The 27,397-nt window shown below is 40.1% G+C and overlaps 1 long non-coding RNA gene across 2 annotated transcripts in view; it reads left to right on the forward strand.

Annotated features, from left to right (window-relative positions):
* The window catches only part of LOC148127910 (uncharacterized), a 151,722-nt gene that overhangs the window by 12,344 nt on the left and 111,981 nt on the right, over positions 1–27,397 (forward strand). The window contains exon 2 of one of the 2 annotated variants that reach the window (XR_015739866.1): positions 11,613–11,686. The exons of the other annotated variant lie outside the window; for it this stretch is intronic. This is a non-coding gene — a long non-coding RNA (uncharacterized LOC148127910). The remainder of the gene's footprint in view (positions 1–11,612; positions 11,687–27,397) is intronic. 2 annotated transcript variants of the gene reach the window in all.

A 27,397-nucleotide genomic window follows, 5' to 3' on the forward strand; every position in this document is an offset into this window, starting at 1 on the left:
AGATTTGTGTTCTGGGAAACACATTTTTGCAGTGTTTTTCCTCAGTAACCAAGAAACTTCTGGCAGAGAATCCTAAAATGATGAGTGTCACTTAGACTAGGGGCTTGGTCTGCTTTAACCTTACAGGGCAGTTGTAAAAGATAAATTTTGGGGGAAGACAACATTGCGTTCTGTCATTGGCCTGGGCTATGATTCCTCCTTGGTTGAAGGATATGAAGGGCTTCTAGACAGGACTGATTACAAAGAGTTCAAGCTCAGGCCCCAATACTACTGAAAAGATAACTACACACAGTATGCCTAGGCATGTTCCACCAAAGATTCTGTCCTTCAGTTAGATGCCAGACCAGCTTTGGGTAGGCACTAGAAGATAGGAAGACTGGTTGTGAGCATCATGTATTCTTGATGTTCAAATCCTGGACTTGTAATTGCCACCAGCAATCTTGACTCTGGAAAGAGAATAAAAGTGGAGAAGAGAACCTTTTGGCTTCAAAGAGACCACAGGGTAGCTCAAATTAAAGTTACTTTTCATTTTCTGCCTCCCTGGTCTTCACTCCTATAAGATCTGCAGAGAAAAAAATAACATGGGAAGTGATAGGGCTGATTCATCTGTTTTGTTTGCTTTGCATTTTAATGGGTTTAGAGAGTTTAAAACATTGTATTGCCTTTATTGTATTTTCAGGTACATGTATTATCCATTTTTTGTCAGTAGGAGGGAGCTGATCATCAAAATTTGTTTTATAGTACATATATCATGGATTCTAAAGTCAGTATTTGAGACCAACTTTGTTGTGACATAATTAATAATTATGGTTAAGCATCCATGGCACTTAAACTGTTCAAGAGTATTTTACATATATTATTTAGTTCTAATCCTTAGGCTGACCAATGTGTTTTTTTCTTCTCATGTATGAAAAAGAGCCCCCAAGGAATGGCTTGGCTTACTGAAGCAGCCATCAGACCAGGCATCTCTTTAACCAAACAGCTACCTCGCCTCAAACTTGTTCGATTATTCTCTTGGATTTCCTCCAATGAACCCAAAGCAGCTTTTGTAGCCTCACAATTTTCAAGAGAGTCTAGTAGATAGATTTCAATTTGCCAAAAGACATCCGAAAGAGCTTCAAAAGTGGAAGGAAGAGTTGAAGCTACCTTTTCTCATTCTTAGTGGCCGAACTATCTCCTCTTGGATAGTCTTTCTCCTCCTTTCCTTCCTTAGCATATGTTATGCAGTGAAAGAAAATTACATTTGTTTTTTAAGATTATCGGGATTGCAGTGCTTCTCTGCCTCCATTCAAATTAATTAGCACTATTATAATTCCTTGGTGGGCAAAGCTTTTAGTGCTCCCTCACCTCCCATTGCTTTGAAACTGCTATACATCTGGAAGCCATCAGGGGGCAGCTGTGACCAGAAAAGAGTGAAACCAGAAGAAAACTAGAAAAAGGCAGGCAGAGCAGAGAAAGGAGGAGGATGGCAAACCAGAAACTATCAAAGACAGAAACAGTGCAAATAAGGAACAAAGGTAAACGTGTTGTGAGGCAGTCTGTAGAAGTACTATGGGTAGGGAGGGAGAGAAAGAAGTGAACACGATATTGTTAGCTAGAGAAACATAAAAATGTTGAATCTGTATTAGAACAATGGAATTAAACACTAGTGAGCTGGAAAGAAAGGAAGAAAAAAAGAAAGGAAAAGTGGCGGGGGGAGAGAAAAAGCTTTGAACCCAAGCATGTGAATTTAATGAGGCCAAATCTAAGGGTGTCAATATTATTTCTCTCAATACCTCAACAATATAGAGGCAATGGATCCCCTTTCTTTTCCCCATTTTCCTTTCTTTTCCTCTTTTAAAGTTCACTCTGATTCAGCCGAGTCTTTCAAAGTACACTTCTTCTCAGCCACCCTCTTGGTTCCAGCAGGTTAACTTCATTAAAGGGATCCTTCGGCTGCTTTCATGTTTGCTTGGAGTCCTACTGGGTGGCTACATTAGGCGGAAAAAACAGCCCTCAGTAGGATGATGGTAAACGGATGTTTTATACCACACCAGTGAATGGAATGCCTGGGCGGGCAAGAGAGGGCCTCAGAGAGGAGCTGGGGATTTTGGCAGCTATTAATTACGCTCCAAACACGAGGCCCAGAGCCTCGGTGAAAAATAGCCTTAGGATTTGAAATGTAGCTGAAAGAAGCTCAGCAAATTGAATTCTAAGGAAGAAGCAGTCCCGTGCCATCTGCCCCGACCTTTCTGCGATAAGGGATCTAATGGAGGGTGTTTTCCTCGTACTTCCCTTACTTATTATGCTGCAGCAGCATAGCAGCTACTGCTGGCTGTCTCAGAGCTTTGTCATCGGGCCTTTATTTTATCTTCCTTTCTTTGTTTTCCTGTCTCCTTTTGCAGACTTTGGATGAGTGAATAAGATTTTCTTCATTACATTCCTTGGAAGAGAGGAATGCACTGGGGACAGAAAGTCTTTCCTTAAAAATGAAATCCAAGAATGGGCAAAAGACCTAGGAAATTAGATCAGTGCACTAATAAACAAACATCCCCCTATGCTCCCTTTATTCTATTCTAACAATAATACTTTATAATAGACTTTTTGCCTGATATTTATTTCACTGTTTTAAAGGTACAGTTTTCTGTTTTTGGCTTGATAGACCAAAGGTATACCCCTTATCTTTTGAATATGTGCCTTAAGTATGTGTACATGAATGTGGAAGAGTTATTTACACACGAACTTCTTGCAGCACAGCTTCTGGAATATATTTATGAATTTGCAATGCCCAGATTTTTTTTAAACAATACATATTTAAGCATGACAGCAAACACTCTTACTTTGATGCAGGGCAGATTAAGGTAAAGTCTGCTTTGAGTTGAGGTTGACTCCTGGCGATTTCATGAGTACATTCAACAGAATAATGCCTGGCTACTGTTGCCTTGTATGTTTTTTTTTTCCAATTAATTTTATGCCATGGGATTTTCTGACAGTCTGTGCCCAGATCTGACATTATTTGAACAGACATTTTTAAAAATGCAATGCAAAAGAAAGGAGAATCCAGCAATTGGGAAGGTATAATTAATTAATATAACCAAACAACTTTCCTCTGAAGTTCAAGTCAGAGTCTAATCACTTTTGGAGTGTAACAAATTTTGTTTCTGGTCTAGCCTGAGTGCAAGAAATAATGCTACTTCAGCAGTCTTGACAGATGATAATCTAACTGCTGCTTCAAAAGATCCATTAGGGTTGAATTTGCCACCTCTAAGGCAAGCTGTGTCATGTTCACACTGTTTAAACTAAAAAGGCATATCTTGGTGTTTACTAAACTCTGCTTTCTTTCTATTTGCAGCTGCTATTAGCTGTCCCTTTCTCTGGCACAGTCAAGAATAAGCATGTTCCATAGTCTACAAGAAGTCATCCAAATCTTTGGAGACGTTTACCATGTGTTCCCTCAATCATGTATAGTTCAGGCAAAGCAATCCTACATTTTAGGTCTAGTGTTATAGCCAGATAGAATAATCTTGTCTGATTGGGTGGAGGACCCCAGAAGGCAACAACCAAGTACTGAAGGATAAATTATCTAAAATCCACTGGACTTACATATGAAATGGGAGGAGTAATACATAGTTTGTTGCTTGAAGATGGGAAATGTCTCAAGCTGACCCTGCCAGGATTTGATGGAAAACACCATCAGTGACAGTGAAAGTGTTAAGAGAAGCTATTGTGAAATTTATTAAAGAACAATTTGCTAAAGAAAAGCACACATGACTTCTGTAGGTTTAAATCTCTTATCAATTTCATAGATATTTTTAATGTGTCCACAAACATATATCATTGACTTAATAAATACAGCACATTTTTCCCAATGCTTTTCTTTATATAGACCACTACATCATATGTAAAAGCTTTTGAGAATTATCACATATACTAAGTATCAGTAACATGGCATCTGTGGGCACCATGACACAGACATCCCTCCCAATATTGTTTCTAACGAACCCATTAAAAAAACTCTTTTATATTTATTCATCATTTTAATGGCTGAAATTTTGTGGTATCGCCAACACTTTAAAAATTCTTGGGTTCTCATGAGGCCTCAAGTAAAACCACCAAAATCTTAATTGATTTACTACCTTTATATGATTTTAGACAATTTGTTTTATTATGGTGCCAGTAAAAACCAACATCTATAGAACCCATACAGACCATTAATTACTTCGGACCACAGATTGGAAATTACTGATAAATTATACTTAGACTTCAAAATGTTTATGGCAAAGACTGTCAACAAAGGTACCCGGAAATCTTAGCAGCTATGACACAAGAGAATGGGTGCTCTCATATCTTGGCAATGAAGAATAGGAAGAAATGAGAAATTATGTTGGAGAGATATACAAAGTGAGGGTTCCTAAGGATCTGTATTGGGACCAATGTTTTAAACATGGTTTATATATTACATGAGATTAGTACAGAACAGTGAGCTAAAAAGTAACCGTAAATTTCTCAGTAACACCAAACTCTTCAGATATATGGGATTATGAAGAGCTCCAAAATAGGTCTGTCTTAATACATTTTATAATGAAAAATGCAATTCAATTGAGACAACTACAAGAATGGATATATGGGATAAAACATCCAAATATCATATATACTATTTGTGGTTCTGGGATGACTTTATCTGACAAAAAAGAAATCTTGATATCATGAAGGATAATACCATGAAAATAAGAAGTCACTATGCAACAGGTATACAAAAAGGATTAGTTCCACACTAGAAAAAAAACCTGAAAGAGATTGAATAAACTGTCACTTTAGTAATGTGTATGCTGGAACCATCCTTGAAATATCATATAGAGTTCTAGTCATTGCATGTCAGCAAGTTCATCATAGAGGTGCAAATGGTGCAGTAAAAGGAAGCCAAAATTATTAGATCCCTCTATCCTTAAAAAAAAATCTAGCATTGGATTAGAAATAACATAGGTAATGGTGGTGAAGGTGAACAAATTGTATAAAACCACACACTGCATATAACTACTTGAAATCATTTTTTTCAGTCCCAGAGTATTATAATTCTCTGTTAATCATTAAATGTGCATGGAAATTCAAGACCGCTACAAAAAAAGTACTTCATCTTTAACAATGCAATTTGTTGTCTTCAAGTATGATGGCCACCAATATACACAGTTTTAAAAAGTAAGTACTGTAGATAAATTATTGGAGGAGAAGGCTGCTGGCCTTCATGGCTACCTGTTCCCTCTAGCAGCACACCTTCAAAATTTTTGCTAGCAAGCAAGAGTGAAGGAAGAGGTTGTCCTTATTTCCTGTTTATAATGCACAAGCTATGGACACAAAATGTCAGGCTTCCTTAACAATTGATCCAGCAGAAATATTTGGTCCTTTAAATATGGTGCTAGGAACTTGAGACAGTATTTCATCTTGCACTCTGTCATAGAATGAAGCAAAACAATTATCTCTGATGATCTGAATACTATATTTCCATTTGTGCAGCCTAACATATTGGTGGCTTTGGTTTCTGGTTTGTTTGTTTGTTTAGATACATTGCCCACTGACTGCACTTCAACTTATAAACCATTAAGGCACCTAAATGGGCTGCATCCAACCCTCATCTTATATTTGAGTATTTTTTACTTTTGGGGGGGGAAGGAGAAAGGGCAATCATTGGCAAAATCTTCTTTGCTTTGTTCAATTTTATCTTGTTTGTTTTAGTTTAGTGTTCCCACCCAAAGAGATCCTTTGGTATCTGCCTCTTATAATGTTAGCTGTCCCTTCCGATTTCCATTGTCTGCATATCTGATAAACCACCTCTCTGCATCCTCCTTCAAGTTATTTCTAATTGGCCTAAAAGAGGACCTTTTGAACTTCTACTCAACACTTCTCTTAATGCTGGTGCTGAGCATATAATAAACATTAATTAGGTGCAATTCATTAACAACCACATACGATATATTGCCCCAGCAGGTGGCAGCACATGGTTAATCCTGTCTGTACTCAAGCTAAGTAAGATTGGGCCTGGTTAGTTCTTGCATGGGAGACTACTAGAGAATTCTATGCTAGACGGAAATTGGAAAACTTTTTGAGAGAAAGTAATAGCAAATCATTTCCATGCCAATTGCCAAGTAAAATGGCCTAGATGTGTTCACAGAATCACCAGAAGCCAAACTGAAGGAAACTTCGCATTTATGACAGATAATATGCAAATATGCAAAATAACTGGCCCAATGTCATCGTGTAAATTTCATGGGTAAGTTAGCATTTAAAACCAAAGCTCTTCTTGACACTCAAGTGTTCTACCATACTGGCTAGACAATTGTTATTTTTATACTGTATGAAAAAAGGGATACTATAAATCAGTTCCCATCTTAATCAGTAAAGAAAGATAAGTCTACTTGTTTTTAATATTTAGAGAAAGGAAATATAAATGATTAATATTGAAATAGCTCTTGACATTTCCACCTTCTTCCATTCTCACACCCATTTAGCAGTGGTCAACTTTAAAGATCTCAAGCTTCTTATGTTCTTGCCCAAACCAGCAGCAATCTTTACCACTTATTAGGTAGTACCCAAACATAAAGGCTATATTTCTGCCCAACTTCTTTTACTAGTTATCTTGCCCTCAAGCCAGAAATCTTGGCAGATTCCAGTTAAGAGACATTTCACACTGAGGCAGGTAACAGGGTGTTTCTCAGAGAAAGGAATCGGATGCATTGCTCAGAAGTTTGCAAAAACTGAGCTAAAATTTAATAATCTATTCTACTTTAAATAGAGCCAGTGGTGTTGTGGGTAAGGCAGCATCAGGCTAGAAACTGAAAGACTGTGAGCTCAAGTCCCACTTTAGGCACAAAGCCAGCTGGCTGATCTTGGGCCAGTCACTCTCTCTCAGCCCTAGAAAAGAGGCAAAAAACAAATCGCTTCTGAAATAACAATGTGACTCAAAGGTGTTTGTGTGCATTGGTGCAAATCATTCTACTTTACACAAAAATGTTAAACTCTTGGTAAACATACCCCATTCTAATGGATTTTTTCCCCAGTGAACTCAAGTGGAGGTGAAATGGATGGCAATAAGGATATATATACATATATGTATATGTATACATATGCATATACATAGATAGTGAGGGGAGAGAGAGAGAGAGAGAGAGAAGAAGGAGAAGTGTTAGATGGGTCCGCGCGTGAATGAAAGGCAGGACATGGCAGGAACGGGTAAGCAGTCTTTATTTAAGGTTAGTTCAAAAAGCCGCATGGTTGCTGTCCAAAGCTTCAGCCACTGATGGGACTTTATTTCTCCTGCCAGTGGCTGAGCCAATGAGTGGAGTCTATTAGCCGACTCCACTCCTTGGCCATATTTGGTCATACACCACACCCCTCCCCTCCTAGTAAATGTTCCTCCAATCAGCATTCACCTACTGTACATAATCACATAGGTAGGCGGGGCTTCAGTGGGTACGACTAGACCTGTGCACCTCACTTGTTCCTGGGGTGTTGGCCCGAGCGGATGGGTCCACTGCTGCTCCGGTCCCTGCCTGCGGAACAGTCTTGAAGCCCACTTGTGGCGCGGCAGGGACCATCGAGCCTGAGGCCTCAGAAGGACACCGTGGGACTTCCTCTTCAAAAGATAAGTGTCTCTGTCGTTGTGGGATGGGGGTTGGTGTCTGTGTCCTGAGTTGTTCTGTTGCTGCATGTCGGGTGCCAGGCTGGTTGCCTGAGTTCGAGACCCGGCCTCGTAGTTGATCGATGTGCCGCTCCCACATCTCGCTCACTTCTGTCTCCACCTGGTAGGACCTGGGTCCTGTGATCTCAGTTACTTTGGCAGGCACCCACATTGATCCCCCAGTTCAGCTATGCACGTAGACTGGGTCCCCTATGGCAAACTCTGCACTTTCCCATAGAATCTGGGGGTGTCTCTGTGCTGTAGTTGGGATAGATTCGGTCGAGCATAGTCTTCAGCCTCCATCCCATTAACAGTTCCACTGGGCTGTGGTGTGTTGTTATATGGGATGTGATGTGCTGGACTAGGAGCATTTTGTCGATCCTTTCCTGCCAGTCCCCTTGGCCCATTCACTGGAGTGTCTCTTTGGTAGACCGGACCATGATCTCCGCCTGTCTGTTCGTGGCTGGGTGAGCAGGTGTTGACAGTGTGTGTGTCTGACCCCCAGTCTGGCCAGGAATGCTTCGAATGGCTGTGAAGTAAACTGTGGCACGTTATCCGAGACAAGGACATCCGGTAACCCATGGGTGGCCAATAGTCATCGGAATGCCCTTATGGTTGCCTCCAATGTGGTGGATTTAATTAGGATCACCTCCAGCCACTTGGAGTATGCGCTGACAACTATTAGGAAGGTCTGTCCCTGGCAGGAGCCTGCAAAAATGACATGTATTCTGGCCCACAGGGCTGCAGGTGTCTCCCACTTCCTGGGTCTCGCTGCTGGGGGTGCTGGTCTGGTTTATCGGCAGGGGGGGCATGTGGCGACCCAGGTTTCTATTTCCTTGTCTAGCCCTGGCCACCACATGTAGCTTCTAGCTAGGGCTTTCATGTGGACCATTCCAGGGTGGCCCTTGTATAGCATCTCCAGTATTTTATTCCTTAACGGAGGGGGGATAACTACTCTGTCCCCCCACAGTATACAGCCTTTTAATACTCACAGTTCAGCTTGTCTATTTTTGTATGGCTGATACTCCTCTCCTTGGGTTGTCTCTGGCCATCCCCTGCACACCCAGTTTGAAATCTGCACCATGATTTTGTCGCGGGCTGTGAGTCTCACGATTTCCGATGACATCATCCATCCGGGCATTATGTTCTCTACAAGTAGTGTTGTGGTGGACAGCACTGAGTCTTTGGCTGGGTCTGGAAGGGGGCATCATCTGAGAGCGTTGGCATGAGCGATGTCTTTTCCTGGCTTATGGATTATGCGGTAGCTGTATGCTGCCAGGAACACTGTCCATCGTAACATCCTGGGTAACAGGATGTTCGGTGTAGGTTTGTCGCCAGCAAGGATGCCCAGTAGGGGTTTGTGGTTGGTGATGAGGTCGAATCACCTGCCATAGAGGTATTCGTGGAAGCGCTTGACCCCTGCGACTGCGGCAAGCACTTCCTTCTCAATCTGACTGTAATTTCTTTGTGTTTTTGACAATGTCTTTGAGAAATATGCGATGGGGGCTTCTGTCCCATTGGGTAATTTGTCGCTGAGGATCACTCCGATGCCATAGGGGGAGGCATCACAAGTTAGTGTTAGGGGAAATGTCTCATTGTATTGAATGAGGATGCTGTTCTATGTTAAAATGTTTTTTATTTTTGCAAATGCATTGGCCTCGCGTTGTCCCCATATCTAGGTAATCATCTTATTGAGCAGCCCGTGGAGCGGTTCCACGATGGTTGCTTTCTGGGGCAGAAAAACATTGTAAAAATTAAGCAATCCTAAGAATACTTGCAGTTCTGTTTTGTTTTGCGGTGTGGGGGCTTCCCTTATTGCCTTAACTTCCCGTTTGTAGGTCAGATGCCTGTGGCATCAATTAGGAACCCCAGAAATTCCACTTGTAGGACTGCTATATGGCATTTATTCTTCTTCAGTTTCAACCCTGCTTCCTGGAATCTTCCCAGCACTGCACTTAACTGCTCCATTAGTTGGTCCCTGCTACTGGCTGAGATGATGACATCATTGAAGTAGGGTATGACCCCTGGGATATTGTGCAGTAGCCATTCCGTGATACTCTGGAACAAGCCCAGTGCTATGCTTACTCTGAATTGGAGTCTCTTACACTTGAACGTCCCCAGTGTGTGATGATGGTTTGCACCTCAGCAGTTGCCTCATCGACGGGCAGTTGCTGATAGGCCTGGGCCAAGTCTAATTTGGAGAAGATGGCACAGGGAGTGAAGGAGGTGCTGGACTACAGGCACCGGGTAGGCGCTTTGCTGGAGGACCCTGTTCAGGGTTGTTTTATAGTCAGCACAGATTCTTATAGACCTGTCTGGTTTAACTGGAATCACAATTGGGGTTTCCCATTTGGCATGGTCCACCGGTTCTAGCACCCTTGGGCTATTAATTTATCTAGTTGCTCTTCAACTTTTGGTCGGAGAGCGAACAGGACTTGCCACAGTTTGAGGCAGACCGGAGCAATGTTGGGGTCTAGGTTGAATGATATGGGGGTCCCCTTATACTTGCCCAGTTGAAGATGTCACTAAATTCTCTTTCCAATTCTGCGATATCTGCTGTCGGGCTGGGGGGGTGGTCTCCATTGCGTGGATGCCGGTGACATTTATTTGGAGAGGTTGGAACCATTCTCTTCCAAGCAGACTGGGCAGATTTCGGTCTACTATCATGACTGGCAGGTCACCCCAGAATGCGCCATATTCCATGTGGGCTGTCTTCTTCCCCAGAACAGGTATACGGCAGCCTTGGTAGTCCCTCAATGTGATGGTCTGCAGTTCCAACTGGTCGCGCTGCTGCCTGGGTTGGAGTTTTTTAAGGGTGTCCCATGAGATCATGGATATGTAGGACCCCTAGTCCACTTCCATGCAGCAGGGCTTGCCCTCAATGGTGACTGTGGCCATTGTTTTGTTGGCCTCGAATGCATCGCTGCATCTCACCCTGGTCTGCGCGTAGCCCACAAACGTGAAATGGGCTTCTTCCCTGGCATCTTCCCTCTTTTTGAATTTCCCACCAGGGAAAAATCCCATCTTCTGCTCTTCCCCTTGGCCATGTTGTCTCGTGGGCAACGCTGCTCATCTGCCTTGTTTGCTGGTCGGTTGTGTTGCACGGCAAACTTCCGTGATGTGGCCTCTATGCTCACATTTCTCTGAACCAGCATGTCGAATGGTGTTGGTTTCCACCGCAGCAGCCGCACTCTCAGTTTTCCAGTTTCCCATCTGACTTACCAGATTTCATTTTATGCACATCTCCGTCATCGTTGTCACTGGTATTGGAGGTGGATTCTCTTGGGTGTGGGTGGCAATCAGTCATGGTCACATGGACCTTTCCGGTTCCTCGGATCCATGCTGCTGAGTTGTCAAACGATTCGGCAGCTCTTGCCTCATCGACGGCCTCTTTGAATGAAACCTCCTCATGGACCAGGAGTTTCTTTTGCAGTGCAGAATCCTTGGTCCCCAGATCATCCCCTTGGTGTCCCAGATCATCCCCTTGGTGTCTGGGAATCTGCAGCTCTTTGCGATTCTCCGCAGGTCTGCCGCGAATGAGTTGATCATCTCTCCCTGTCTCTGGCTCTGCGTATAGAACTTGTAGTGGCTGGCCAGGTAGGAGGGAGAAGGGCTGTAGTGACTCCGGAGGGTGCACTGGAGTTCATCCCAGGACACAGTCTGTAGGTCATCTGTGACCAAGGAATCAGCCATTTCATAGATCTCAATGTCACAGTATGTTAGGAATAGTGCTTTCTTCTGCGCATCGGAGGCTGCTTGGAGTCCATTGACTTCCAGGAGCAGGTTGAAACAGCCCATGTAGGATGACAATTTCTCCTTTGCTGGATCGTAAGGGATTGCCATTGGACGATGAGCCAGGCTGGTTGTGTGTTGGGCCACGGCGGTTGGTGGTTGCAATCGTTTCTCCGGTTGGTAGAAATGGTGTCTGAAACCCACAAGGTGTTCCTTGTTCTCTCTGCAGTTCAAGATCTCACCTTCATCCCCAGTGTTAGATGGATCCATGCATGAATGAAAGGCAGGACACGGCAGGAACGGGTAAGCAGTCTTTATTTAAGATTAGTTCAAAAAGCCTCATGGTCACGGCAGACACTGGCTTTTAAAGCCGGCACTATCCAAAGCTTCAGCCACTGACGGGAATTTATTTCTCCTGTGAGTGGCTGAGGCAATGAGTGGAGTTTATTAGCCAACTCCACTCCTTGGCCACATTTGGTCATACACCACAAGAAGGAGAAGAAAGAAGGCTGGCTTATAAGTGATAGTGAAAGAGGCAGAAAGTTAAAGATATGTCTAATGTTTATGCAACACTCACTTTCAAAAGATTGTGGAAGGTATGAGGAGGCACAGGCAAGCAAGCACATTGAGAATAAACCCAGAAAGAAAAGAAAAGGCAATAAATATGTTCTGCGAACAACATTCACAATTTATGCTGGCTTTGTTGCAGCAATTCTTAGAACAACAACATGTCCTTTTTATATATATTTAGTTCTGTTTCTCACTATGTTTCACATTCCCCCCACCCCTCAGACATTGTAGGAGGCAGCTCTCCTCATTTCGAAGTCCAGGGACAGAGAACTAAGGCCAGAAGGTCTGTGAAGTATTTTATTTTATATTTATTTTTCTGCCAGCAATTCTGTTATAAACACTGCCATAAAAATAGATTCCTAACCCAAATTATTACAGAGATATTTCATTTTCTTCCAGCATGAAATTCAACAAATACATTTTCCCTCATCTCTCCCTCCTTCCTTCCTTCCTTCCTTCCTTCCTTCCTTCCTTCCTTCCTTCCTTCCTTCCTTCCTTCCTTCCTTCCCTTCCCTTCCCTTCCCTTCCCTTCCCTTCCCTTCCCTTCCCTTCCCTTCCCTTCTCTTCCATCCCTTGACTATGTTTAATAAGCCATAAAATGCATGAAAATGTCATCTGTAATCACCTCATTCTCTACATTGAATAATATTTCAGCTTGCAGTCTTTCACCTTTGCAAGCATACATATTTTAGAATATATTTATATCCTACTAGAATCACATATTGCATGGCTCTAACTGGTCTTAATTTCATAAACACAATTAGAAAAGGCTGTGAAACACAGCAGGGGGGCCAATGTGTTCTACCATGACATTCACTGCAATTTGAATGAGGGGGCAAATAGATTTTTTTAAAAAGAGATTTCAAAGTGCTTTCAGAGAACTTTAACCTCTTTGTGTTCATAGGAATGTAAGGTAATTCCTACAGTATCAGTCTAAGAATCTATTATATCCAGCACTTGAGAAGATTCAGAGAGGATGATGTAGCACTCTTCAAATGCTTGAAAGACAACACACCAGAATTTTCTTCTATTATCCCAGAATGCAACACACTAAGTAATAAATTTAAATCTCAGGAAGGCAAATTCAGACTGAACATTGGAAAAAAAACACCCTAAGAATAACAGCTGTTGGATAATAGAACCAATTACCAAGGAAGATTCATTGAATGTTCCTGTGGAAGTTAAACATCCATTTGTCTGGGATGTGTTAACTGGGATTTTTGCAGTAAGCAGAGATTGGATGGACCTTCCAGCAATATGGTGCCATGGTCTCATCATATCTCAAGCAGTGGTTACCTAGATATTGGGTAGGTGTGGCACAAACCTGTTTATTATCTTCTTTAATTATGTTCAAGGATACATCACAATCTAAGCTTTGAAACTCAACATTAAACCTAGCTAAATTTATCATCACCAACAAATATAAGGAACATGAATCAGGAAACATTCCTGGCTTCTAAGATGGCAAGCTAAATAATGAGTTTATTGTACAATTACTCTCAGTCAAAATTAAAGCCAAAAGAAAGCACACTTAGAAGTAAAAACAATAATCCTGCTCATATTAAAAACTACTATTTGGATAACAGAAGCTATAGAATGTGTCATTGGTCTTTGTATTGTTTTTTGTTTTTAAAATCCATTTTGGTTACAGTTATATAGAATTATCATCAAAAGTTATTAATCACGGAGTATGTATATACCCTGTTCAGAATTTTGCCTATGCTTCAACATGTGATAACAGCAGAGCAAACAAGCCTATAAATGACTGTAGATCCAGGCAAGAAAGGCAAGAAAGGCCATTGAAGGAGAGCAGTTGTTCCAAAAAAGATTAAGCCTTTCAAGGGCTTAATTTCAAAGGTCAAAGGTCAATTTGCAGTCATTCAATGTGGGAACCCAGGAATGGCACCATTGCAACAGGCCCAAGCAACTGCTTTGGGATCAGGCTGGAAAAGCAACTCTGAGAAGAATATGAAAATAAATGGAGGATTAAGTCTTTTTGTGCCATATCTTAATTACTGGTGTATTTCTAGCCAAGTGGAAACAGGTATTTTTAGCCAAGAGGTATTTTTAGTCAAATTAAACCAGCGAACTATGTAAAGATTTACAGAATCCTTTGCTCTCTTCACTGGTGATGGACTATCAGCTCTGCGATACAAAAATCCAGATGATCACTAGATGGCAGCAGAAATAGGCTCAGATCAAGTAAGCCCAGCATGGGGTGTTTTGTTTTGTTTTTTGCCTATCTATGGACTGAAGGAGGAAGGAAAGGACTAGTGTAAAGATGCCCTCTGTTGCCATATGCAGTATCCATGAGGCAGGATTATGCCTGTTCTGTTTTTCACTAAAGTACACATATCAAGTCTTAGAAAACTGTTCTAATAAAAAGATAAAGAGAACCCTGAATCTGTCCCCCCAATCACAAGTATAAATAATTTTAGTAGCTTATCACCTTCTCTTAAAATACAAATGATCTTCTTTCTGTACTTCATCTCTTATTTATAAACAAATCTTTAAAATTTTGCCATTCAGCCCTGATCACAAAAGTCCATAAAGTGTTACCAGAGATAACAGTGCATCTATTTTAACCCTGATCAAATCAGCTAATGTTAAATCCCTTCCCTTTGGGCGTGGCTTGGTGGGCATGGCAGGGGAATAATACTGTAAAATCTCCAGTCAGAGGGGGTATTTGCCAGTTCTCTGAATTTGCTCAAAATTTCCATTACCGGTTCTCCAGAACTGGTCAGAACCTGCCTAATACCACTTCTGCTTTAATCCCTTCAAATAATATCCTAGAACTTGATTTCTTTTCATTTTTTATTTTCCTCATCTCACAAAACTCTTCAAAGCTTTAACAAATGTCTTTTGTAAATCCAACATAGGAATATTATCAAGGTCACTCTTTTGCTTATTTGTATATCCCTTTTAATTATTAAAGCACCAGCCAATTTCATTTGTATATCCAGTGAAGATATTTGTTTGATGTGCAGCTAGGCTTTTTGAAGCCAAACATACTGGGAGGGAAACATTACTAGTGTTAGAAGACATTGCATGCAGAAGGCAATGCTTTCTGGCATTTTCAATTCAAAGAATGCCAGATTGCAAAGTGAGGACTCCTTTGACTCCTTAGTCAAAGACCTTGGAGACCCACTGCCAACAGAATCCTGGCTACAGGGAGCTGCAGTCTGGCTCAGAATAAGGCTGTAACACCAGCTGTTCAAGGATAGCATATTAATGCTCATAAAATTCTTCATAGATCTAACTTGTCCTCTGAGGCTTCTCTTGGGTATTGGATTGTCTAGCTATTTTTTCCTGCCTCTTTCCAAACAATAATTCATCATCTTCACAAGAGAAGCAAGCAGAGGTTCATTTTCAGGTTGCAGCAAACAACACCGCAGGCTTCTGCGCCTTTATCAGCTGTACATCAGTGAGAATTCACAAGGTGACGTCTCTTCTGTTGCTGCACTGCCAAGCTAGAGAAGTCTTGTCCTTTTCTATTCCTGCCTTTTACAAAGCTGTTTAAAGTCACAGCAACCTTGCCAGAAATAAAAGGCTGCAATTTCAGATGGCAAGAAAGATGTTGTAAGAGAATTAGGAAAAATAAAGAATCCATTGAAGAGGCAAGTTCATTATATCTTGCTTGGTCAAGGAGAAGAAACTCATATACCCAAGCAGAAAGAATTAAGTTATATTTAGAGGAAGATTAAAAATGTTACTGCTGACAAAGCAGAGTTATGGGAAATGCTTTTATTTAGTAAAATAAATCTGGGAAACAAGGTGGTAGAGAGGCTATGTACATTTCACGTAGGAACTTTAGAGTGCTTTGGAGTCAACTTTGGACCAGTCTGCTATGTTCAAGCAAATAGCCTGAATCTGGAAGGACAGTCAGGAAAGCTAAGGCTCAGAATGAACTAATAAATGCCAATAAATAATAATAATAATAATAATAATAATAATAATAATAATAATAATAATCTTTATTCATTAAACATGAAACTCAAGTCAACTGAACATTCAAAAATACATCACAAATACCATTGACTGATGCTAATGGTTGATATGGGTTGCTGCATCCGTGGCTGTAAAATCCTTGTAAAGTATTAACTTGTTTCTCCTTGGATGGAATTCTGCTGCAGATCCAAAATAGTTAGTTGTATGAGATGATGAGCACGATCACATTGATTCCATCTACTGTACATTACAAAGTCAAGCAGACTTATCCTTGAATATTATGTCAGAAAGATAATCCATATCCTCCATCAGAATCGCTGCTTTTAATTTTACATTTTTCAGAGAAAACAACTTTATTACTGATTTGTATTTGCCTCCCCTGGATACCTGCACTTTTCAGGGTGTTCCCTAAGGAAAAGAGGAGATCAAGATAAATGAATTGATCTATGCATTGGAAAAGCATTTTAGGTACTGGATGGTTTTGCTTGCCTTATCATTAGTTTCCAATTCCCTACAGGATTCCCAGGTAGTTAATAGCTGTTTAACTATTATTATTTATCTTCTGAACAGCTGACCAGTCCTGATGCTATCCTGGGAAAAGGATCACTTTACTAGGTATACAAAGTTGCTCCTGCATCCTTGTGTTTTATTTCTTAAATTTCATCTGGTCCCCAAACTTCAGCTTTACTGTCAATCTCTAAAAGCATAAGATCCCATCATCAGTAATTCATCAGGAACATTTTGGTTTAAAATTCTAAGGGCTTTGTGCATGTAAGTATATAGGTTTGATATTAAGCAGAAGGATCATTACTGTTAAAGAAACTCTATAATGGCAGATTTGGGGAAAACAAATGAAAAGCTGTATTTAGTGTCTATTGCCCATTGTGAGGGGAATGAATAAAACATTTTATAATATATTTTACAGCTGCCATTTCTTAAGAGTTCTCTGCCTCACAATAGTCAAAGCAGCTTTAGTGGGTTTAGTTGCTGTAAAAACACTTTTTGTTTTGTTTTAAACTGTTCTATTGAAAGAATGTATATGAATTGGCTCATCATTCCTGAAATTTACTGGGAAAAAGAATATGGAAAGCAGCAGCTGGAAAGGGACTCTGAGGACAGGTTCAAAGTAATCTGGGAATCGAAACTAAGAACCAGGATCTCTACATCAAAGGGGATCACCATTCCCCCACCCGAAAAAACTCCAATTGCTTTTGGGAATATTTTTCCATTGTGTGTGTGTGTGTGTGTCTGTGTCTGTGTATGCATATATATTTGTATGTGTGTTGTGTATAGATACGTGTGTGTGTGTGTGTGCACGTGCATGTATGCATGCATGTATGCATGCATGTGTAGAAGGCTTAGAAAGAATATGATTTGGGGAGCTGTGCAGTAGGACAAAGAAAAGACGACAAGACCAGATTTGGAAGAGCAGTCAATTATCCTTGAGGCTACCATAATCAAACTGCAGAACTGCAACTGACTACCAGATGGCAGCAAAGATGGCAGATGGTAGCAAAGGATCTTTGTTTTGTGCATCTCTTTTCTGGTATCCAATAGGGCCTGGATTTTTTAGAGCCCAGTTCTTGTTGCCCTACACTTTCCGATTTCATATTTCATGGAATGATTTCATCTGTCACTCCTGTAACAATCTTCTATGCTCAAAGGAATTCCAGGTGGATTTCAGAATGCTTTGGCTCTATCATTATAGTATTCTCAGTTAGATTGAGCCAGATCTACTTTGAATCCTAATCTATCAAGTTTGTATAGGAAAACACAGTTCCCATTCAAGATTTGTACAGTAATCTTTGATTTAAAATACAATGGAGCCAAACTCTGATTTTTGCAGAAAATATTTCCTCACTCAAATCTATGTTTTGTTGGCATTCCATGTCTGATACTAAGCAAGTGCATCTATTGCTCTTCATACTATAGTTTCCAGAGTCTTTTGCTGAAAAGTAGAATCAAATAAAATAACAGAGTTGGAAGGGATCTTGGAGGCCTTCTAGTCCCCCTGCTTAGGCAGCAAAGTGTGGCTCACTTGCCTGATTAATTTTAGACCTAAGAAATCCTCTAGAGATCTTTGATTGTAGTGGATTCTATAGAGCAGGGGTGTCAAACTTGCAGCCATTGGCTGGATGCGTCACGTGCTGGCTCCACCCACACCCAGTTTAGCGAAGAGGAAGAAAATCCTGATACATCATGTGACAATGCCATGATGATGCAAGTTTGACACCTCTGCTATAGAGGATGTGCACTGGATAGCACAGTTTATAATGCAACTGAAGGTCTTTTTCAGCATTAAAAGCACTCTACCAGTGGTTCCTAACACAAATGAATAGCATTGATGGCTGAATACTAGCTCTTTAGCTTATTAGTATTTTCATTTAAAAATATCACTTGGCATAAACTCAACTTCTTCTGAGGGCAAAAGAACATGTGATCTCTCTCTGCAATTACAGTTGCTAAGGAATTGGAATGGAAGTTGTTGTCATATTATTGTAACTCATTATAGCTACTAATTGGACACTCATCTGACAAGTACCTTATTGTTTCAGCAAGGGATAAAAAAGACAATTAGGAACAAAACAAAATTAAAAACCTCTGTATGGCTATAGGTATGGTCAGTTATTGTTTTCCTGCATTGTTATATATTTCAACATAAAGCAGCAACAGATACAGCAATCAGATATTGTTCAGCCTTTTTGTTTTGAATGCATAAATCTACAAATACCCATCCCACTGAGGCACTGACTAAAGATAAAGCTACAATGACTTTCAAAGGTACTGACTGCATCAAAGGATAATCGGTCCCATCAGGAATTACTAGTTCTGAGCACATTTGAAAATCAAGCTGAACATCTTTGAAATGTATGCCAGCTTTTTTCTTGGTCCTTGCTAGAAAACTAAACTATTTTTTTAAAAAAGGTTTTGCCTGAAATTAATCATGGACTATCCCATATCAATGATACTACTAATCAATTTTACTTAAGAGGCACGTGTCCCTGGCTGTCTGAAACAATGCCAATGGATATTTAAATTATTATTATTTTTATTCTGCCCCTACTCAGCATCAGAGTAAACTTTCGATATATCTGCTTGGAAGAAACTCAGTAGCAATGTGCACCATGCAATTACACTGTATTTATTTTAAATGGCATTGCTAGTTGCTTCTTAGCACTCTGTTTTGTTACACACCTCAGCTCGCTCCATCTGTACCACAACCTGAACGTGAAATTCAAAAATGTTTTTGGTATCACATGTAGATGGAAACCAAGGTTTTAGCACCACATGGATTTGATTTTTTTAAAAGGGTGAGGGGAGAAGAGAGGGAAAATAAAGCCAGCTGTGTGGAAATCAGCAGCATCCAACCTAAAAAAATAATAAAGTAAATGGTTGTGTATCTCAGTAAAGTAGGAATAACTGCATTTAAAAAGAAATTTTTACTATTTACTATTTTTCAAGAAATGGCTTTAGGATTTATAGGTGTTAGTCTAGTTGCACATCCACCAACCACCATGATAGGTATAGACAGGAAGATAATGGGGGTAGTTGATGAGATCTTGCTGAGCTGATGAGAGCACTTCTGCTGGAGATCTGGATTTGGAGACTAAAGATACGCTCTGCCTGCCAGAAGATCTGTCAAAGGAACATTAAAATAGCAGCAGCACAGAAATTAGTATATGAGAACAACCAGTTTTTCAAGCTACAAGTTGCATTGCTACATTTCTAAAGCAATCCTAACTGGAAGCAAAACAGGTTGAGCCCCAAACTTGCCTTTACAAAAAAGAAATTCTTGGGCAAAAGGGAGAAAGGAATGCTGGTACTCAGTTTAGGCTGGGAATGAGAAAAGCTGGTCATCTTATCTTCTCCCCTGGCTCTTCATCATTACCCAGGCACAGCTGAGGCTTGCTCAGTGGAAAGGACAAATACTGGCTGGAGTCATTTTGCGCTGCGCCAAAGGGAACCTAGGGCATGCTATTACAGGCAGTAACACAAGAACCTCCCATCAAGGTTTCTTGATGACAACAACAGCAGCCTTCCTTCTGGTTCCACCTGTACAAGGCAGGGAAGAGACCCATAGGTCAGAGCTTGGTGCCTATCCAGCTACCTTCTCTTTTTCTGGAAGAAGTTAGGTGGCCTGCTCAGGACTCCTTAACTCTGATTTTCATCATTATATTATTTTCCAGTTGTTACTAAATAACATCTTCAGTAGCAAATTTCATTTCAGATGAAAGCACTGTCTATTGTAGAAAGCTCTATTTAATTTCAGACCCTTCTCAGATTTAGTGTCTGTATTTCTAAATAGTAGTTTGTGGAATATATCCATAGTAGTATGCAGGCAAAGAGTTTCTCCATCTGGAGTTTTTGAAGTCCCAGTCAGCCTGACCTTTGGCTATCTCGCTTCTCTAATTAGCCCTAATTAACCCAGGATGTACAGTTGTAAGCACTGTTCAGATTCTCTCTTTTATACTATACCACATTCTCTGCCTGAAGCTTTGCTAGCTAGGTAATTAAGGAGTGATTCTGGGGAGCTTTTGATTACACACCTATCCAAGTCATTTATTTGTGAATCTATCTAGTTCAGCTCCCACAACCTCAAGCCCTGTTTGGACCAGAGTTCCCTATATTCCCAGCAGTTGGGAGTTTGGCAAGTTGTAATCCCAATTTGGAAAAGATCCCATTTGAAAACAGGCAAATGGGTGCTTTGGATAAGGCATAGGTTTAAGAATAAGAAGGCATTTGGCCCATCTTTTGTGACAAATCCTTGCAATTCAACCTTTGCAAACTAGGATTTATGGCTACAAAAATCTGAGTCACCACTAGATCGGGGTCACCAACCTTTTGGACCTCAGGGACCACCAAACTCATAATTTTAAATCCCAGGGACCACTAACTGGTTCTGTAGGCATGGCCTAATTTGTGGGTGTGGCTTGGTGGTCATGTGACTGGCTGGGCATGGCTTGTATGTAAATACTATAAATATTTATATAAATATTGAATTTTTTTATTAAAAACAGAGCAACTTTTACCCAAAATCAGGCAAAGCAGGCAGGAGATTGAGTTGCTCACAGAATCACAGATTCATTCAGATATCTATCTGCCATCAGCTAGCTCAGTCTGTCACATAAAATTTGCTTGCAAGCAAACTCACAAAATTAACTCACAACACACCATGTATGTAAATATTGAATTTTTTATTTTTTAAAAGGAGCAATTTTTATCCAAAATCAGGCAAAGCAGGCAGGGAGATTGAGTTGCTCACAGAATCATTCAGTGATCTACCTATCTGCCATTGGCTAGCTCAGTCTGTCAAATAAAATTTGCTTCTGGTGAGTCTGCACTGAATAATAGAACCTTCAGTCCTAAGGGAAATTTGGCTGTTCTTAAATGCAGAGCCGAAGATCTAAAGACTAGCTAGAAAGCAAGAAATCCAACCATTTCCTGCTTCCTAGCTAATCTAAATCTCCTGGCACAGCAGATGGTTGGAAAAATAGCAATTTAGCAGGCAAGTTTGCTGGGTAAGGAGTGAGTCAGCAGGGAGGGTTCCCGTGGGCCATGTGGGTGGGGCAGCTTTGTGTTTCTGAGCAGCCTGGATTAATTGCTTTAGGGAGGTGCTCTGGGGGTGAGATTTCTCTGCTGCCACCAAAATTTTCTCGCGGCCCACCAGTTGGCGACCGCTGCACTAGTTGATACTAGAGATAGTCTTTATTTCCAACAAGTGATAACCCAGATTTTTGCAACCCAGATCTGACAGCCATATTGCAAAACACTTCGTTTTTCCAATCAAGTTACTGTTGTTTTTCAAAGACCCCTAACTTCCTTTTCTTTTATGCACACACAAAAAATAATAGGAAATGAAACTCAGATTTTTTCAAAGCAATTAAAAAAAGGATAAACAGAAATATGCAAATAAGGTAGATTTATGGATAAACAGAAAGTTTTTTAAAGTCCTTATTTTTCTTGTGTGATAAAATGTGCTATTGAATATTTGGAGAGAAGACAAAGAATATTTGTCTGACTATCCTCCACAATGATCCCTCGGGGTCTTTATTTATTAAATAGTAAAAGTAGTGCTAAACAGGGTAGCAGGTAGGCAGTCTTAAATTCTTGCCAACCATAACTGAATTTCTGCCATCCCAGGTTACAGGTATTTCAAACATTTTCCTATTATTTCATGAACTCCAGTGATGAGTAATGAAATGTAACATGTTAAGAATTTGGCTCGGCTTTGTAATAGTACTTGCAATAATACTTGCAATAGTACTTGCAAAAATAGTACAAGCTACTGTTGTTTATGGCTGGGATTAACCATGATTCAGTAGAAGAGAGCTCCCCGTGAACTAACTGATGGACTGCAGTCCTTTGCGGAGGCGAGATGGCCTTGCTGTGGTGGCTTCAACGGAGCCAGGCAGTTGGGCCTCTTCAGGAAGACATGACCATAAAATGTGGAAATCTGAGAGGCTATCAGGGATCCAGAGACTGATATGCCTAAGAAACAGGAAGAGCAATTTGTGACAACTTCATAACTAGAGCTAAGATTCGAGAGTGACGGCCAGTCGGGGATTAAGCGGGAAAGCCACTTGAGGATGGGGAGCATTCTCAGGAAAGCTCTGGTGCCCCTTCCCTTGTGTGCTCTTGGGGTCAGTGGACAAATATGAACCCACTTTTCGCTACCACAGTTCTTGTGTGACATTGCTTTTGCCTTTTCTGCACTCTCCAGCTGCTCCCACTCGATTCAGAGGAAGGTCTCCACTTGCCTGCAGCTCAATATTAGCTCTGCTTCAAAAAAGCCACTTTTGCCAGTCATTAAATAGATACCCGTGTGTATTGTGTCGCAAATGTCAGCCTCTTTAGAAGCCCTGGGAGCCCCAAGCTTTGTTTGTGTTCCTGCTGAATGGCCTTTCCCTCCTCCTTGCCCGCATTATATATAGAACTCGGAGGGATCTTGGAGGTCATCTAGTCCAACCCCCTGCTCAAGCAAGAGAGTCTATTCCCACTATTATCTAGGATCAAACTCACAGACTCCTGATTGTGAGGTGAGAGCTCCACCTCTAGGCCACCAGAGCTTGTATGAAAGGATCTTCAAGGAGTGGAAAAAAGATAAGGGGCAAAGGGGGCTCAGTATGATTGTACTAAAGTCACTTGACTGTTTATTTTTCCCTTCCTAATCAGTTTTTGATCAAGTTGAGGTTGCTTTGCTTTCTTCGGCATTGACTTAGGCAGCCTACAAGCTACTGGAGAAGTCGACTAAAGAGGGCGGGGAAAATGCAATTATCTTATTGGGCGACTGATTTGCACAATTGTAGGCTTTTACTCTAGCGGGCTTTGTTTTGTGAACTAAGGTAGTTGGGATGATTCAGTTCATCTCTGGTAAGCATGTTGTATGCCTGGGTATTTATTCAGAGGAAACTCTTAGACTTTATATGAGAAGACACAGTCCACTCAGGGATTATTAAACAGAAGAAATCCTTTTTAGTTGTTCGTGTCACCTGATTATTCTGAGTCTGGCAGCAGTTCCCTTCTCTAGCCACCTAACTAGAGTGAAATCTAACCAGCCACACCAGAACGCAGCCAGTAGCTTCTCCTTTGCCATGAGATGTGAAAACAAACATTTGCGTCCTTAAAGCAGCCTTCCCCAACTTGGCTTCCTCCAGATGTCCTGGAACATGGAGATCCCATCCTTTTTGTAGCTTCTTATCAAAGGTCTCAGTATTTTTGAATCATTCATGAAGAAACATTCCATTTCCACTAATGAAAAATTGCAAGCAGTTTTAGTTCCTTAAGGAGTAATGACACTCCTAATAGCAGCAGCAAATTGAAAACTTTCTGATTTTCTGGTGAGGCACATATTTTGAAGACAAAATAAAAATTATGTATTCAGCATTTTCTTATATTTTTATGTGTTGCTGTAAATGAACAGTACAAAATAATGGCTCATGAGAGAGGAGGAGGACCCGATCATTAAATAAATATATTTTACTAAGATAATGCAGAAAATTAATAAAATACTACATTGAGGAAATAGGATTCATAGTCTTTAGCATTGTTTTTGTTTGATTGAATGGGCTTGATGGCTATGTTCTTCAAGAAAAATCATACCAACTAAAATTATGCATAAATGCATTTTGCAGAATGGTGCTAGAATTAATGTTCAAAAACACTACCCCTGGTCTGTAGGTAATTATGATAAAGGTACCTTTTACAAAGCTACCATTATCGTAATGGGAGAAAGTGGAAGAAACCTGCTTTCTCTTGGCAAAACTGTATTTCCTTTTAATTTGTTTTACTTGTAGAGAGCCAAAGACATAAAGACAAAAACCAAGAGCATTTCTTCCCCATTTCTTTTTGTCATAATTTGAAATATCTTCTCCTCGGTTAAATTTATATCTTGTTAAGCAACAAAAAGTCCACACAACCCACTAATTCAATATACTTTGATGTGCAAGCCAAATATTTCTTCTTTGGACTTAGATTTGTTTTGGTTCCAGTTAATGTTATCTGCTGTTATGTGGCCTTGTACTCTGAATTTTCATCTTCCTAGAGACATTTTAAATTCTTTTAATATGCACAAGTCAAAAAAGTTGTAACACTTTATCCTGTTAGGAAAAGAAATGTCCTGGCAAAACAGCACCAGCCTGGAATTATTTTCATCTTCAACCTTTCCTGTGTTTATAAGCCTACAATGTGATGTTTATATTCTGGATGAGGTAGACACCATGAAATTGTTCTATTTGAGAAAGCTGATTGTAGGAATTTTCACTGTAGAAATGTTTTGTCCTAGTTAGCATTGAAGCTTTTTTCAAGCAAGCACAAAAATCTACCTAAAACAACAAAAGTCATTGGATAATAGTCTTAAAGTTTCCAGTGCAATAAATTATGAATTGAATATTCCTTGGCTAGAAATGGTGATGAAACAGGAAAATAGTCCTTGAAATGATCTGTTTTGTTAGGTGTATTTACTTTGCCACAAATGTTCCACATTTCTAACAAAGATGGACAAGTTTTTTAAAACCATTTTAAAAAACCATTTTGTTTCTTCAGTCATTTCCAGATTGTCCTTTCCATGTATTGATCATAATGATGAGCACATGTTTTACTTTCATGATTTTATGAAATAATTCCTCATTTTGATTCTTATAGCATGACAACAATTGCTGGTAAATTTCAACTCTTAAAGCTTGTATCCCTGCCACTATCATGTGCAGAATACATCTTGCACAAAACCTCTGACACTAAAGAACATCCATATATTCCTATGAGATGCCAAAGTTGATAACAATTTTCCTTGAGTGATTCGCCAATAGCTTTTTTCACATGAAAGGTGATTTAGTTTGTCATAGGCAACCACTTTGTTCCTATTCACACTCAGCTCTTTCTGGTTTACTTTCTTTACATTTTTTGGCCTAGCACAGTAATCATGTCACTATTGTAATCATGTCACTATTGTAAACAATTTGTATTCAAGGTGAGTTTCAGTTGGAGGAATTCCATCAACAGTTGGAATCACGACATTATGCTTAAAATGTACAGATCAGCATCCCTACAGACTTCTATTTAATGAACATCAACACATCTTTTTCTCACAGCAACATCCTGCTATCAATGAAAGAATAGATGCTAAAGAACACATCAGAGTTTCTAGCACATCAATACTGTCCTCAACTGGCTGATTACATTGAAAACATTGCTTTTCTTCCAATCCTCATAAATATGCCTGGAAACCACCACTCCCGCCATGCAGATTATTCCCTAGTCTTGAAAGATTTTGGGGAAAGACACGCAGTACTAGGATGGTTAACGATTCCCTATATTTAAGCATGAGTATGAAAAAAATGAGAGAAAGATTTTGAGGGGGGGAACCATTAAAAAACACTTAGAAGGATGAAAATAAAGAGAACTTCTGTATGGAAAATACATATAACAAACAAGTGGAGAACACTTATGTCTTTTAAATTGGCTGTCTGAACTAGATAGGTCAACTAGAACTTGATTAATATCAGAATGAATATCCAGATTGAACCCACTTTATAGAGACAAAAATAGAGAACTGGATCTTGGCAACAGGTTTATCATACCTACCTGAAGTAATATAAATATCTACAGGGAACTTCCTGTCAAAAACTACTTGTCTGCTTCATATTGTTTAATTACAATGTAAATATTATCAGCATAGCATAATGTTATTATATAATCTTTAACGGATTTTTCTTCAGCTTTCCCCAACTTGATACTCTCCAGATGTATTGGATTACACTATCTTCTCCATCCAGTCTATTGTATAGTTTCACAGTTCTCCTGAATGTGCCAAGGATATCACGAGGTAATCTGAGCGCTTGATATGCTGGTGATGGTATTGTGATACAGAGGTCCAATAACCTTAATAACTTATCCGGAACAAGTTTCCCTTCCACTCAAGTTCTAAAGATCTATGATCTTGCCATCTAAACTGAGGATGGCATAGGGCAGGAAACACTTTAACCCATACATTTATTCCTCATTTATGCTAGAGCTTGAATCACTATATTACTATGTCTAAGAATAGATTTAAAATGAGTGTATGTAAGGAACATGTGGGTGAGAATATGTGCATGCATTATCTCATATAAAGGAAGGTCATTCTCCTACCCAGTGTTTGGAACTAGAATAGCCAAAGTCTCTTACCAATAAAGGAGAATATTTGTAACTCAAAGTTGAAATGAGGGGTCTACTAATACTGATGTTACTTAGTATGAGTAAGGAACAGTGGTGGGTTTCAAATTTTTTTACTACTGGTTCTGTGGGTATGACTTGGTGGGCGTGGAAGGGGAAGGATACTGTAAAATCCCGATTCCCTCCTCAGTCCTGGGGGAAGGTTACTGCAAAATCCCATTCCCTCCCCACCCTACTAACCTATTTTGCAGCTCTGTTCTCCTATGCAGGGCAACAAAAGAAGACCCAGCCAATCAGCTGGGATTCGGGAGGCAGAGAATAGATGGGGGTGGGGCCACTCAGAGGTGTTCTCCGAACTACTCAAAATTTCTGCTACTGGTTCTCCAGAACTGGTCAGAACCTGCTGAATACCACCTCTGGTAATGAAAAGTCTGCAAGAAAACAACCACTGTCAAAGAGGACCCCTCAAACGCTCTTATCTAATAATAGATACAATAATTGCAAATTCAGATCAGTGTTTCTCTCGTTTCAGACTTCAGTAGGAAAAATCAAATCTCAGGAAGCTGAAAATGGGGAGGCATATGTGTGTATGCCAAAAAGTCATAAGATGGAACACACCTGGAGTCATACAATCTTTCTCCTTACAATAACATTTTGGGTAGTTAGGGGGTTCACCATAGTTTGTGCTGTGTCTATATTTGGATTTAGTTTACTCCTAGCAAAAACTATGAAACACTGTTAGACTTCAGACACATGGTTGACATGTTCTAGACTACGGGTAGGTTCTAACCACATTGGTAGTTTCATATTTGCTGTAATTTTCATTACCACCAAAAAACATGTAGG

This window comes from Pseudonaja textilis, chromosome 1 (genome assembly GCF_049901715.1).
Source record: "Pseudonaja textilis isolate UNSWEBS1 chromosome 1, rPseTex1.2, whole genome shotgun sequence".
NCBI classification, from domain to species: domain Eukaryota; kingdom Metazoa; phylum Chordata; class Lepidosauria; order Squamata; family Elapidae; genus Pseudonaja; species Pseudonaja textilis.